Source organism: Hyla sarda, chromosome 1 (genome assembly GCF_029499605.1).
Source record: "Hyla sarda isolate aHylSar1 chromosome 1, aHylSar1.hap1, whole genome shotgun sequence".
NCBI classification, from domain to species: Eukaryota; Metazoa; Chordata; class Amphibia; order Anura; family Hylidae; genus Hyla; species Hyla sarda.
The window spans coordinates 500,185,137-500,200,794 of record NC_079189.1 but is presented as its reverse complement, the minus strand read 5'-3'; positions in this window follow the sequence as shown (position 1 = coordinate 500,200,794).

Here is a 15,658-nt window from a genome sequence, read left to right as displayed (position 1 = left end):
GGTGTGGCTTGCAAGCTGGACTGATGTACCAGAAGTCCCATATACTTGCATCGGACTTGATACAAAAACCCATACTTCACATAAGGGGGTAGGTTAGTGTTAAGTTAACTATCATATATTTTTATTTGACATATAAGTAACATGTGACCAAGTATTATTGAAATATCTCTAGCCGTACGGAAGCTATTAAGTAACATATATTTCCTATAGACTTGTATGGGACTTTATACAAAAACCTTGACCCTAGCAAATGGGGGTGGGTAAGGGTTAATTTACCTATCCTATATTTGTAGTTGACATATTAGTAACATGTACCAAGTTTCATGTTAATATCTTTAGCCGTTTGGAAAATACTCACACACACACATTGGCCCTTATTTACTAAGAGTGGAGTGTAGGTTTCTTTGTGGGTTTTAATTCGACCTCCTATCTCGACCTCCTATCCTGACCTCCTATTTTACCTCCTATCCCGACCTCCTATCTCGACTTCCTATCTCGTCCTCCTATCTCGACCTCCTATCTCGACCTCCTATCCCGACCTCCAATCCCGTCCTCCTTTCCTGTCCTCATATCTTGACCTCCTATCTCAACCTCCTATCCCGACTTCGTGTCCCGACCTCCTATCCCGACCACCTATGCCGTCCTCATATCCCGTCCTCCTGTTCCGACCTCATATCTCAACCTCCTATCCTGACCTCCTATGCTGTCCTACTTTCCCGGCCTCATATCTCGACCTCCTATCCCTACCTCCGATCCCGACCTCCTATCCTGTCCTCCTTTCCTGTCCTCATATCTTGACCTCCTATCCTGTCCTCCTTTCCCGTCCTCATATCTTGACATCCTATCTTGATCTCCTATCCCGACCTCCTATCCCATCCTCCTATCTCAACCTCCTATCTCGACCTCCTATCCCGACCTCCTATTCCGACCTCCTATCCCGACCTCCTATCTCGACCTCCTATCTCGACCTCCTATCTCGACCTCCTATCTCGACCTCCTATCCTGACCTCCAATCCCGACCTCCAATCCCGACCTCCTATCCCGACCTCCAATCCCGACCTCCAATCCCGACCTCCTATCTCAACCTCATAGCTCAACCTCCTATCTCGACATCTTATCTTGACACCCTATCTCGACCTCCTATCCCGTCCTCATATCTCGGCCTCCTATCTTGACCTCCTATCCCGACCTCCTTTTCCGTCCTCATATCACAACCTCCTATCCTGACCCGTAATATGTGTACCAGGTATTGAAATATCTCCAGCCGGAAGTTATGTGGGAACATACATTTCCCATTGATTTGCATGGGACTTTGAACAAAAACCCTGACCCTCACAAATGGGGGTAGTTAAGGGTTAAATTAACTATCCTATATTTTAAGTGGACATATAAGTAACATGTGACCAAGTATTATCGAAATATCTCAAGCCGTTTGGAAGTTATGCAGTAACATATATTTACCATAGACTTGTATGGGACTTTAAACAAAAACCCCGACCCTGGCAATTGTTATGTTTGGTGTAGGGCCTAAGAGGGTGGAGCAAGACACAGGGGTTCCCATTTTGGTGCTCATTTAATCCTTGTGTCTTGCACCCAAAGCTGTAGCTAGCTCTTTTTGCTCCTGAGGCAAGAACAGAAAATTACCCCCCCCCCCCCCCCCCCCCATTTTGCCTTGGGGAATCTCTTGGGGGGGGAAATTAGCGGGACACCCTTATCGACATTTTTTTTTTATGTTTCCTTATGAAAATTACAGTACGGTTTTATGCAGCGACTCACAAATCACATATTCACTGATCAGAGTGATTCTCTTCTTTTCTTCTTCCCCATCTGGCCCAATACATCATGATAATCTGTTCCAGCCAAAACTCTTCAGGGCAGAACCTGCAACCCAAACATATTAGTATTAGGTTCTGCACTTTTCCAGCATTATTCTCCCCTTTTCCCTACAAATGACTCCAGCCTCCTCCAAACACAATGCCACCAGCCTTCCCACGATGCACAAGGGTGGAGCTTTATCAAAACCTGTGCAAAGGAAAAGTTGCCCAGTTGCCCATAGCAACCAATCTGCTTGCTTCTTTCATTTTTAACAAGGCAAAATTAAATAAGCAATCTGATTGGTTGCTAAAGGCAACTGGGCAACTTTTCCTTTGCACAGGTTTTGATAAATCTCCCCCAATGTTTCCAGCCTCACTCAAATGCCTCCAGGCCCCCCCCCCAAGCACACACAATCCCTCCTGCCTCACCCATATTCCTCCAGCCTTCCCCACAGACAATGCATCCTGCCTCACCCACACACAATGCATCAAGCCTTACCCCACACAGCGACAGAGTGGTGTACAAGGGTGACAGAGGGGTGTAGAGGGGTGACAGAGGGGTGTAGAAGGGTGACAGAGGGGTGTATGGGGTAACAGAGGGGTTATGAGCGGTGACAGTGAGGTGTAGAGGAGTGAAAGAAGGGTGGGGGTGCACTACCTGAAGTTGAGTAGGCCTCTGTCAGTTCCGCCCTTGATCCTTCCCTCTATCCACATCATTCTGCTGAGGGACCAGGGAGAATACGGAGTCCAGAGCTGATCCACAAGAGAGGGAGGATACATGAGGATTGGAGCTGCAGCATCACCTGTCCTGGAACTGTACACAGAAAACCCTCCCGCCTGGCCTGCACGACTGTGACTCACAGGTGCGCAGGCCTGGGAAGGAACATCAAAATATTTTAGTGCCATATTTCCCACCAGAGTGTCCTGGCAGCCGGTTGGGAATCAATGCCTCAGTGTAATGTGTGCTAGACTCCCTTTGCAAGCAGGTGTAGCAGCATGGGCCAATGCAGCCCTGGCCACTGCGCCCCCTTACAACAACGCACCTGGGGCGATTGCCTCACTTGCCTCATGGGAGCTAAAGCCCTGCTTGCACCACTCTGTTAGGGGCATTTTCGTAGTTGAATTTATAGTTTAAGTGTTCAATTTCCATACTACACTATATTGAAGGAGCCACAAGTATAGCTTCCTGAAAATATTTTCCTAATCTGATAGGTGTTTATCATTTCTGTTATTATTTCAACTACATTACAGACTTTCCCCAGTGGCATGTTCATTTTGCTGCTTCCCTGCTATTAAAATCATATTTGCAATAAGCTGTGACTGTTACGCCGAGCGCTCCGGGTTCCCGCTCCTCCCCGGAGCGCTCGCTTCACCTCCTCCGCTGCAGCGCCCCGGTCACGTCCTCTGACCCGGGGCGCTGCGATCCTGCTGCTAGCCGGGATGCGATTCGCGATGCGGGTAGCGCCCGCTCGCGATGCGCACCCCGGCTCTCCTACCTGACTCGCTCCCCGTCTGTTCTGTCCCGGCGCGCGCGGCCCCGCTCCCTAGGGCGCGCGCGCGCCGGGTCTCTGCGATTTAAAGGGCCACTGCGCCGCTGATTGGCGCAGTGGTTCCAATTAGAGTTATCACCTGTGCACTCCCTATATTACCTCACTTCCCTTGCACTCCCTTGCCGGATCTTGTTGCCTTAGTGCCAGTGAAAGCGTTCCCTGTGTGTCCCTTGCCAGTGTTTCCAGACCTTCTGCCGTTGCCCCTGACTACGATCCTTGCTGCCTGCCCCGACCTTCTGCTACGTCCGACCTTGCTTCTGCCTACTCCCTTGTACCGCGCCTATCTTCAGCAGCCAGAGAGGTGAGCCGTTGCTAGTGGATACGACCTGGTCACTACCGCCGCAGCAAGACCATCCCGCTTTGCGGCGGGCTCTGGTGAAAACCAGTAGTGGCTTAGAACCGGTCCACTAGCACGGTCCACGCCAATCCCTCTCTGGCACAGAGGGTCCACTACCTGCCAGCCGGCATCGTGACAGTAGATCCGGCCATGGATCCCGCTGAAGTTCCTCTGCCAGTTGTCGCTGACCTCACCACGGTGGTCGCCCAGCAGTCACAACAGATTGCGCAACAAGGCCAACAGCTGTCTCAACTGACCGTTATGCTACAACAGTTGCTACCACAGCTTCAGCAGTCATCTCCTCCGCCAGCTCCTGCACCTCCTCCGCAGCGAGTGGCCGCTCCTGGGATACGCTTTTCCTTGCCGGATAAGTTTGATGGGGACTCTAAGTTTTGCCGTGGCTTCCTTTCCCAATGTTCCCTGCATCTGGAGATGATGTCGGACCTGTTTCCCACTGAAAGGTCTAAGGTGGCTTTCGTAGTCAGTCTTCTGTCCGGAAAAGCCCTGTCATGGGCCACACCGCTCTGGGACCGCAATGACCCCGTCACTGCCTCAGTACACTCCTTCTTCTCGGAAATCCGAAGTGTCTTTGAGGAACCTGCCCGAGCCTCTTCTGCTGAGACTGCCCTGTTGAACCTGGTCCAGGGTAATTCTTCCGTTGGCGAGTATGCCGTACAATTCCGTACACTTGCTTCAGAATTGTCCTGGAATAATGAGGCCCTCTGCGCGACCTTCAAAAAAGGCCTATCCAGCAACATTAAAGATGTTCTGGCCGCACGAGAAATTCCTGCTAATCTACATGAACTTATTCACCTAGCCACTCGCATTGACATGCGTTTTTCTGAAAGGCGTCAGGAACTCCGCCAAGATATGGACTCTGTTCGCACGAGGCGTTTCGTCTCCTCGGCTCCTCTCTCCTCTGGTCCCCTGCAATCTGTTCCTGTGCCTCCCGCCGTGGAGGCTATGCAGGTCGACCGGTCTCGCCTGACACCTCAAGAGAGGACACGACGCCGTATGGAGAACCTCTGCCTGTACTGTGCTAGTACCGAACACTTCCTGAGGGATTGTCCTATCCGTCCTCCCCGCCTGGAAAGACGTACGCTGACTCCGCACAAAGGTGTGACAGTCCTTGATGTCTACTCTGCTTCTCCACGTCTTACTGTGCCTGTGCGGATGTCTGCTTCTGCCTTCTCCTTCTCTACAGTGGCCTTCTTGGACACTGGTTCTGCAGGAAATTTTATTTTGGCCTCTCTCGTCAACAGGTTCAACATCCCAGTGACCAGTCTCGCCAGACCCCTCTACATCAATTGTGTAAATAATGAAAGATTGGACTGTACCATACGTTTCCGCACGGAGCCCCTTCTTATGAGCATCGGATCTCATCATGAGAGGATTGAACTTTTGGTCCTCCCCAATTGCACCTCGGAGATTCTCCTTGGACTTCCCTGGCTTCAACTTCATTCCCCAACCCTGGATTGGTCCACTGGGGAGATCAAGAGTTGGGGGTCCTCTTGTTCCAAGAACTGTCTAAAACCGCTTCCCAGTAACCCTTGCCGTAACTCTGTGGTTCCTCCAGTAACCGGTCTCCCCAAGGCCTATATGGACTTCGCGGATGTTTTCTGCAAAAAACAAGCTGAGACTCTACCTCCTCACAGGCCTTATGATTGCCCTATCGACCTCCTCCCGGGTACTACTCCACCCCGGGGCAGAATTTATCCTCTCTCTGCCCCAGAGACTCTTGCCATGTCCGAATACGTCCAGGAGAATCTAAAAAGGGGCTTTATCCGTAAATCCTCCTCTCCTGCCGGAGCCGGATTTTTCTTTGTCTCCAAAAAAGATGGCTCCCTACGTCCTTGCATTGACTACCGCGGTCTTAATAAAATCACGGTTAAGAACCGCTACCCCTTACCCCTCATCTCTGAACTCTTTGATCGCCTCCAAGGTGCCCACATCTTCACTAAATTGGACTTAAGAGGCGCCTATAACCTCATCCGCATCAGAGAGGGGGACGAGTGGAAAACGGCATTTAACACCAGAGATGGACACTTTGAGTATCTGGTCATGCCCTTTGGACTGTGCAATGCCCCTGCCGTCTTCCAAGACTTTGTCAATGAAATTTTTCGTGATCTATTATACTCCTGTGTTGTGGTATATCTGGACGATATCCTAATTTTTTCTGCCAATCTAGAGGAACACCGCCGGCATGTCCGTATGGTTCTTCAGAGACTTCGTGACAACCAACTCTATGCCAAAATTGAGAAATGTCTGTTTGAATGCCAATCTCTTCCTTTTCTAGGATATTTGGTCTCTGGCCAGGGACTACAGATGGATCCAGACAAACTCTCTGCCGTCTTAAATTGGCCACGCCCCTCCGGACTCCGTGCTATCCAACGCTTTTTGGGGTTCGCCAATTATTACAGGCAATTTATTCCACATTTTTCTACCATTGTGGCTCCTATCGTGGCTTTAACCAAGAAAAATGCTGATCCCAAGTCCTGGCCTCCTCAAGCAGAAGACTCCTTTAAACAACTCAAGTCTGCCTTTTCTTCGGCTCCCGTGCTCTCCAGACCTGACCCTTCCAAACCCTTCCTATTGGAGGTTGATGCCTCCTCAGTAGGAGCTGGAGCTGTTCTTCTACAAAAAAATCCTTCCGGGCATGCTGTCACTTGTGGTTTTTTCTCTAGGACCTTCTCTCCAGCGGAGAGGAACTACTCCATCGGGGATCGAGAACTTCTAGCCATTAAATTAGCACTTGAGGAATGGAGGCATCTGCTGGAGGGATCAAGATTTCCTGTTATTATCTACACCGACCACAAGAACCTCTCCTACCTCCAGTCGGCCCAACGGCTGAATCCTCGCCAGGCCCGGTGGTCTCTGTTCTTTGCCCGATTTAATTTTGAGATTCACTTTCGTCCTGCCGATAAGAACATTAGAGCCGATGCTCTCTCTCGTTCCTCGGATGCCTCTGAAGTTGATCTCCCTCCGCAACACATCATTCCACCTGACTGCCTGATCTCCACTTCTCCTGCCTCCATCAGACAGACTCCTCCAGGAAAGACCTTTGTTTCTCCACGCCAACGCCTCGGAATCCTCAAATGGGGTCACTCCTCCCATCTCGCAGGTCATGCGGGCATCAAGAAATCTGTGCAACTCATCTCCCGCTTCTATTGGTGGCCAACTCTGGAGACGGATGTTGGGGACTTTGTGCGAGCCTGCACTATCTGTGCCCGGGATAAGACTCCTCGCCAGAAGCCCGCTGGTTTTCTTCATCCTCTGCCTGTCCCCGAACAGCCTTGGTCTCTGATTGGTATGGATTTTATTACTGATTTACCCCCTTCCCGTGGCAACACCGTTATTTGGGTGGTCGTTGATCGATTCTCCAAAATGGCACATTTCATTCCTCTTCCTGGTCTTCCTTCTGCGCCTCAGTTGGCTAAACAATTTTTTGTACACATTTTTCGTCTTCACGGGTTGCCTACGCAGATTGTCTCGGATAGAGGGGTCCAATTCGTGTCTAAATTCTGGAGAGCTCTCTGTAAACAACTCAAGATTAAATTAAATTTTTCCTCTGCATATCATCCCCAGTCCAATGGACAAGTAGAAAGAATTAACCAGATCCTGGGTGATTATTTGCGACATTTTGTTTCCTCCCGCCAGGATGACTGGGCAGATCTCCTTCCATGGGCCGAATTCTCGTATAACTTCAGGGTCTCTGAATCTTCCTCCAAATCCCCATTTTTCGTGGTGTACGGCCGTCACCCTCTTCCCCCCCTCCCTACCCCCTTGCCCTCTGGTCTGCCCGCTGTGGATGAAATTTCTCGTGACCTTTCCATTATATGGAGAGAGACCCAAAATTCTCTCTTACAGGCTTCTTCACGCATGAAGAGGTTCGCGGATAAGAAAAGAAGAGCTCCCCCCGTTTTTTCCCCTGGAGACAAGGTATGGCTCTCCGCTAAATATGTCCGCTTCCGTGTCCCTAGCTACAAGTTGGGACCACGCTATCTTGGTCCTTTCAAAATTCTGTGTCAAATTAATCCTGTCTCTTATAAACTTCTTCTTCCTCCTTCTCTTCGTATCCCTAATGCCTTTCACGTCTCTCTTCTCAAACCACTCATCCTCAACCGTTTTTCTCCCAAATCTGTTCCTCCCACTCCTGTTTCCGGCTCCTCGGACGTCTTCTCGGTCAAGGAGATTTTGGCTGCCAAAAAGGTCAGAGGAAAAAATTTTTTTTTAGTAGACTGGGAGGGTTGTGGTCCTGAAGAGAGATCCTGGGAACCTGAGGACAACATCCTTGACAAAAGTCTGCTCCTCAGGTTCTCAGGCTCCAAGAAGAGGGGGAGACCCAAGGGGGGGGGTACTGTTACGCCGAGCGCTCCGGGTTCCCGCTCCTCCCCGGAGCGCTCGCTTCACCTCCTCCGCTGCAGCGCCCCGGTCACGTCCTCTGACCCGGGGCGCTGCGATCCTGCTGCTAGCCGGGATGCGATTCGCGATGCGGGTAGCGCCCGCTCGCGATGCGCACCCCGGCTCTCCTACCTGACTCGCTCCCCGTCTGTTCTGTCCCGGCGCGCGCGGCCCCGCTCCCTAGGGCGCGCGCGCGCCGGGTCTCTGCGATTTAAAGGGCCACTGCGCCGCTGATTGGCGCAGTGGTTCCAATTAGAGTTATCACCTGTGCACTCCCTATATTACCTCACTTCCCTTGCACTCCCTTGCCGGATCTTGTTGCCTTAGTGCCAGTGAAAGCGTTCCCTGTGTGTCCCTTGCCAGTGTTTCCAGACCTTCTGCCGTTGCCCCTGACTACGATCCTTGCTGCCTGCCCCGACCTTCTGCTACGTCCGACCTTGCTTCTGCCTACTCCCTTGTACCGCGCCTATCTTCAGCAGCCAGAGAGGTGAGCCGTTGCTAGTGGATACGACCTGGTCACTACCGCCGCAGCAAGACCATCCCGCTTTGCGGCGGGCTCTGGTGAAAACCAGTAGTGGCTTAGAACCGGTCCACTAGCACGGTCCACGCCAATCCCTCTCTGGCACAGAGGGTCCACTACCTGCCAGCCGGCATCGTGACAGTGACACAGTAGACGCTTTTTGTAGTAACATGTTTATGTGCACCCACTGGCATTTTACATGCTGCAAAGCTTTTCATGAAAAACAAAACTCATTGTAGAAGATCATTAAATTGACAGATATACATAGGATGCGGACCAGCACCAAGGGGTGTTGTCATCCCTAGACTCTTATTATCCGCCTCCCCTGCAGACACTGTGTGAAGCAGCAGGTAGACATTTATTTTAGGATGTATGAAGCCCTTGCTCCTTCGGTGCTGCTAACAAACTTGTCTTTAAAATATTTCTTTAAAAAACTTTTCAAAATTCTTGATTGTCAAGCAGTAAACTTAGTATACAGTATGATAAGTATATATATATTATATATATATATATATATATATATATATATATATATATATATATATTATGATGTAAATATTTATTGCTGTAGTCCTCCTCCAGATTTCAAACTCCCTGCGGCTTACCTCCCTCTCCTGCCCCATCATAGGCCATATATATACTGTTTTCAGTTATAGCCTGTGTCATCTACAGAAACTATAAAGTGATGTAAGACTGACAACAGGGCTTATTCGGCATCTACCCCCTATATATCCAGATGTTTAATTCTGTATCTGAGGGTAACGTTGTATGTTCCAGTCCGGAACCCCGAATATTAGGACCGAAACATACAACATTACCCACAGGTACAGAATTAGACATCTGGATATATAGGGGGTAGAAGCCGAATAAGCCCCGTTGTCTCATATGCCATATATTTAAACACAGAAGGAACAGTTAACTTAATCTAAATTTGGAAAACTGACTGCATCTCCTGTTTAAACAAACCTAGTCACCAGCATCTTTGAATGAACTACATAACACCAGGGTAAGACACCGTGAAAATAATAGTACCTCCTAATTGTGGAAATGTTGTTCCTCGGGTATAAGATTGTGAATATTATTCATTTCCCATAGATGTACACCACCTCTACATGGCCTCGCATAAGGCCGACATTCCAAAGCTCCAATGCACATACAGACCAAGTGTACACCATTAGGTGGGTACATTACATTCTAATTTTGGTTTCATATATACAGTTTTTCGTAAATTATGACCAACTGCTTGTATGTTTTTGGCTATATAGGAATATTTGCATTACCCAGTGACCCCGAGGGGAATGTTCTTCTACCTCTGTACGTGCAACACTGTAGGTGTCTACTTTTAAGTAAATAGCTAAAATAAACAGAGTCGTTTTTTTATGCACACTTGTTGCGCCAGTATGTATTTATTTATATATTAGTTTTATATATTCATACATGGGAAACAGGGACCCATAATCATACCAGGCAGCAACATATATCGAAAATGAAGGATTTCTCACAGAAAAGGATTGCAGTAACACATGTTTTGCTATACACATGTTGTTTCCCTTTGTGTGGTTTGGAACTAAACCAAAAAGGGGAGGAGAAAACAGCAAATTGAACATATTGTCACACCGAACTCTAAAAATGGGCTGGACAAAATTTTTGGCACCCTTTCAAAATTGTGGAAAAAATAAGCATGTGATGCTCCTTTAAACTCACCTGGTGCAAGTAACAGCTGTTGGCAGTATAAAAATCACACCTGAAAGCAGATAAAAAGGAAAGAAGTTTACTTAGTCTTTGCATTGTGTGTCTGTGTGTGCCACACTAAGCATGGACAAATAAAGAGGAGAAGAGAACTGTCTGAGGACTTGAGAACCAAAATTGTGGAAAAATATCAACAATCCCAAGGTTACAAGTTCATCTCCAGAGATATAGATTTCCCTTTGTCCACAGTGCGCAACATTATCAAGAAGTTTGCAACCCATGGCACTGTAGCTAATCTCCCTGGATGTGGATGGAAGAGAAAAATTGGATAGTCCGGATGGTGGATAAGCAGCCCCAAACAATTTCCAAAGATATTTAAGCTGTTCTGCAGGCTCAGGGAGCATCAGTCTCAGCGTGAACTATCCGTCAACAATTAAATGAAATGAAACGCTATGGCTGGAGACCCAGGAGGACTCCACTGCTGACACAGAGACATAAAAAAGCAAGACTACAATTTGCCATAATGAACTTGAGTAAGCCAAAATCCATCTGGAAAAACGTCTTGTGGACAGATGAGACCAAGACAGAGCTTTTTGGTAAAGCACATAATTCTACTGTTTACCGAAAACGAAATGAGGCCTAGAAAGAAAAGAACACAGTACCTACAGTGAAATATGATGGAGATTCAATGATATTTTGGGGTTGTTTTGCTGCCTCTGGCACTGGGTGCCTTGAATGTGTGCAAGGCATCATGAAATCTGAGGATTACCAACTGATTCTGGGTCGCACTGTACAGCACAGTGTCAGAAAGCTGGGTTTGCATCCAAGATCTTGGGTCTTCCAGCAGGACAATGACCCCAAACATACATCAAAAAGCCCCCAGAAATGGATGGCAACAAAGTGCTGGAGAGTTCTGAAGTGGCCAGCAATGAGTCCAGATCTAAATCCCATTGAACTCCTGTGGAGAGATATTAAAACTGCTGTTGTCAAAAGTCGCCCTTCCAATAAAAGAGACCTGGAGCAGTTTGCAAAGGAAGAGTGGTCCAACATTCCGGCTGAGAGGTGTAAGAAGCTTATTGATGGTTATAGGAAGCGATTGATTTCAGTAATTTTTTCCAATGGGTGTGCAACCAAATATTGAGTTAAGGGTGCCAATAATTTTGTCCAGCCCATTTTTGGAGTTTGGTGTGACATTATGTGTAATTTGCTTTTTTCCCTCCTTTTTTGGGGGGGTTTAGTTCCAATACACAAAAAGGGAATAAATATATGTATTATATATGTTTAGCAAAACACGTGTTACTGCAATCCTTTTCTGTGGGAAATACTACATTTTCTTGAAACATTTCAGGGGTGCCAACATTTACGGCCATGACTGTATATATATATATATATATATATATATATATATATATGTATATCAGTTTTTTCAGTTTTTGTTAAATCCTTCTTTACCCATTCCATAGGAGCACTAGTGAACTATATATATTACAGGTCTTGTCCTTTTAGTCGTCAACTTGTAACATGAGGTCCGGAGAAATACATTCTTCTTACAGGTTAGACAACTATGGTATATCCTCAGGATACAATAAATATATTGGAATACCCCTTTAATTGACAAATTCAGTCTGCTACATCTGTATCAGATGGGATTTCATCATTCTCTTAACACACATATGCTAGCAAATTAAACTTTTCCTCCATAATTCAGCATGAAAGAAGTCCCATATTTAACCTTTGGGTTGTACAGGTGTCTAAGTAAAACATTAAAATGCTCTGCACAGTCCTCATCCTCCCATAGGGTTAAGCGTAGCATTGGGCTGACTACATTCGTAATTGCCGTTTACAGTAGCACACAGTTACACTGAATTGGAGGAAGGTCATCAGTCCAGTCGAAGTATTTTGTAGAAGATTGCCAATCTTTACCTTCTCTGGGGAATGCACTGACAGAAATAGCATTTCTATGAATAAAATCGTCTGGGAAGCTCAAAGTAACACTTTGACAGACGGTGCTGGGGATTTTCAGTTGGAGAAGTTTTGAGCCCTGTAAAACATGTTCATTTTTGATAAGTAAATAGATTCTAATGAATGTTCTCGTTTTATAGGAAACCTAATCAAATCTGGTAATTAACATAGATTAAGTCTACAATTAAAATTGATGGACTGCAATATGTAACGTCTGCATTAGCAAAATAAATAATCTCTGGTACTGAAAAAAGCTGCAGAATAAATTAAGAATGCCTGCTAGAGTGTGAACCTTCTGTCCACAGTTTACAAGACATCCATTCAGATATCTAGGCAAACAACTACATTTTCCCAAATAAATAAAGCTAAGGTCTGAAATCTGGGAAGACCGTCAACAGGTAGAATGTAGGGGCTGCAGTGTGAATCGGCACCAGGTATTGCAGCTCAGCCCCATATAAGTAAATTGGTAGTAAGCGGTAGTCCCAAGCACAGCCGCACAGACAGATGACCATGCAAACCATGAAGTAGACGCAACAAGGTCCCATTTATACTCATGATTGAACTGTAACTTATCAATTCATTGAGTTCCAGGAAAGCAGAGGCCTACGTAAAGGCGACACTAGCCTACAGCTGCTGTGGAATAAACAGTGAGCTATGAGAGGGTTAAACCATTGACTGTTAAGACTTTTTAAGTCATGTCATAGATTGAACATTCAAGAACGTATCACCACCACTGAATGCATATTGTATCATCCATAAAAACAATTGGAGTCTGCTGCAATAAATATCTGAATGGAGTTTTTTCCCAGGATTCGGCTCGAAAAATTCTGTCATGTGAACAAGGCCTAAATGGATAAGTAAAATTTCCTTAAGAATTAATCCTCATTAAAAATCTTAGTCAAATTCTCATCAATCACTGGTAAATCGTTTTCCCAAATACCTCACCAAAAATCATAGTCATAATTTTCTCATCAATTCCTCATAATTTCCATCCTGATCATTTTCTTATTAATTTATCCTAATTTCCTCATCAATTCTTCATGATTTTCTTATCAGTTTTCGTATTTTCTATTATTCCTCATCAATTCTTTATCATTTCCACATCAATTCATTAATTCCTCATCAAATCCTTTCCCCATATTTTTCTTATCACTTCCCCAAATCCTCATAATTACCTCATTCATTTCTCATCATTTTCTCATTAAATCCTCATCAATTTCTCATTATTTCCTCAATTTCTCATCAATTCCTCTTCAAATGAATTTGGAGCAGAATGTTTAAAGTGCACAGACATAATTCCACGCAGAATCCTCATGAAGAATTGAATGTCAATTCTTGAAGCGGAAATTAAATCAATACCAGATTTCAACATCAATCAGGCTTGGATTCCAGGTTTAGTTCAGGTGGATTTTAAATTTCCGTGCTGGATTCCACAGAAGAGTTCTGCCAAATTTTACTGCCCATAGATTTTAATGGGATTCCACTGTCCCATTCACGCAGCGGAATTTCCGCAGAAGCAATTCCGCTACAGAAAATTTTGCATTCCACAAAATTTAAAGACCAGTCTTTAAAATTTTAGAGACCAGTATTTTGGACTTTGAATTTCAGTGGAATTCTGTGTTTTAAGAAAACAATTCCACTGGAATTCTAACAGAATTAAGGTGGAATTTTGCAATTCTGCTATTTCGTTCAGCAACCCTTGCGGAACAAAAATTGTGCATTGCGGGAATTGAGGAAATTCTGATGTCTGAACACGGCCTTAAGGTGGATTTTGAGGTGGAAATCTGTGTGGAATTCACCTCAAATTACTTAGTTATTAAAGGGGTACTTCGGCGGATAACATTTTTTTTTTTTTAATCAACTGATGCCAGAAAGTTAAACAGATTTGTAAATTACTTCTATTTAAAAATCTTAATCCTTCCAGTACTTATCAGCTGCTGTATGCTCCAGAGGAAGTTCTTTTCATTTTGTACACACAGTGCTCTCTGCTGACACCACTGTCCATGTCAGGAACTGTCCAGAGTAGGAGCAAATCCCTCTAGCAAACCTCTCCTGCTCTGGACAATTCCTAACATGGACAGAGGTGTCAGCAGAGAGCACTGTGGTCAGAAAGAAAGGAAATTGAAAAAGAAAAGAACTTCCTGTGGAGCATACAGCAGCTGATAAATACTGGAAGGATTAAGATTTTTAAATAGAAGTAATTTGCAAATCTGTTTAACTTTCTAGCACCAGTTGATTTAAAAAAAATTAAATAAATGTTTGCCGCCGAAGTACCCCTTTAATAACTAAGTCTATTGACAGAATACCAGCTGCAATAAACAGACACGTGGAGGCAGACTGTGGAATTTCATTGAAATTTCATATTGTTCTATTGTCTTTCTATCTTAGAAATTGAGGTTGTATAATCCAAAGAGTCTAATACATTGTACTGATGTACCATGCTTTTGTGCACCGTGATACAATTTGTGTGATTTTTCACTCACTGTAAAGTGATGCATGTAATGACAGTGATGATAAATCTTCCATTGATGTATATATATATATTTTTTTTACTTTAAACTATTACAGTTCTATTTCTAGGCAAGACAAATATGGATGATTTGAGAAACAAATGTTGAGCCCCTAAGCAGCTTCATCGCCTGAGTCATAATCCAACCGCAATGACATGTTCTTCCTTCTAATAATTCTCAAGACTTTCAATCAGTGCTGGAGTCATAGCTGTGCTGAGAAACATCAGATAAAGCGCATCTCCTCCCAAAATAATCAAACACGTATATGTGCTTAAGAATATTCCTGTTTTCTTAGTATGCACAGTGGATACAGGACACCAGAACCTATAGTCAGCCTTTCAATAACCCAGTGGGGCAGAAGTAGACAGCAAATAAGCAAAATTTATGGCCTCCTTACTGTCTAGAGAAGTGTTTCACAAACGGTAAGATTCCAGCTGTTGAAGAACTACAAATCCCAGCATGTCCAGCATGCCATAACAACAATTCCCAGCATACCCATTTCCGTTTCACATCATGACGATGCACCGGGCGCAACATCTAAGGGGCGCGCTCGCACTCGCAGCTCTCTGCTCCTGCCTGGCTCACTCACTCTCTCTGCAGTGCTGGCTGTGCGAATCCGAGCCGCCGGGTCGCCGCCCACTGTGGAGGCAGTGGCAGATCCAGGGGGGGGGGCAACGGGGCAATTGCCCCCCCCCCCCCCCCCCCGAGATTTTTGCCCCTCTTCCTGAACTATCGCATGGTGGAGCGGGAGCTGTCGGCTGTCCCGCTCCACCACCCCTTTCTCACGCCCGTCACCTTGCTATCACACGCCGCGGCTGCTCCATTCCTGCAGTCAGTGAGAGCCAATCACAGCAGGCCGGCGCGATGACATCACA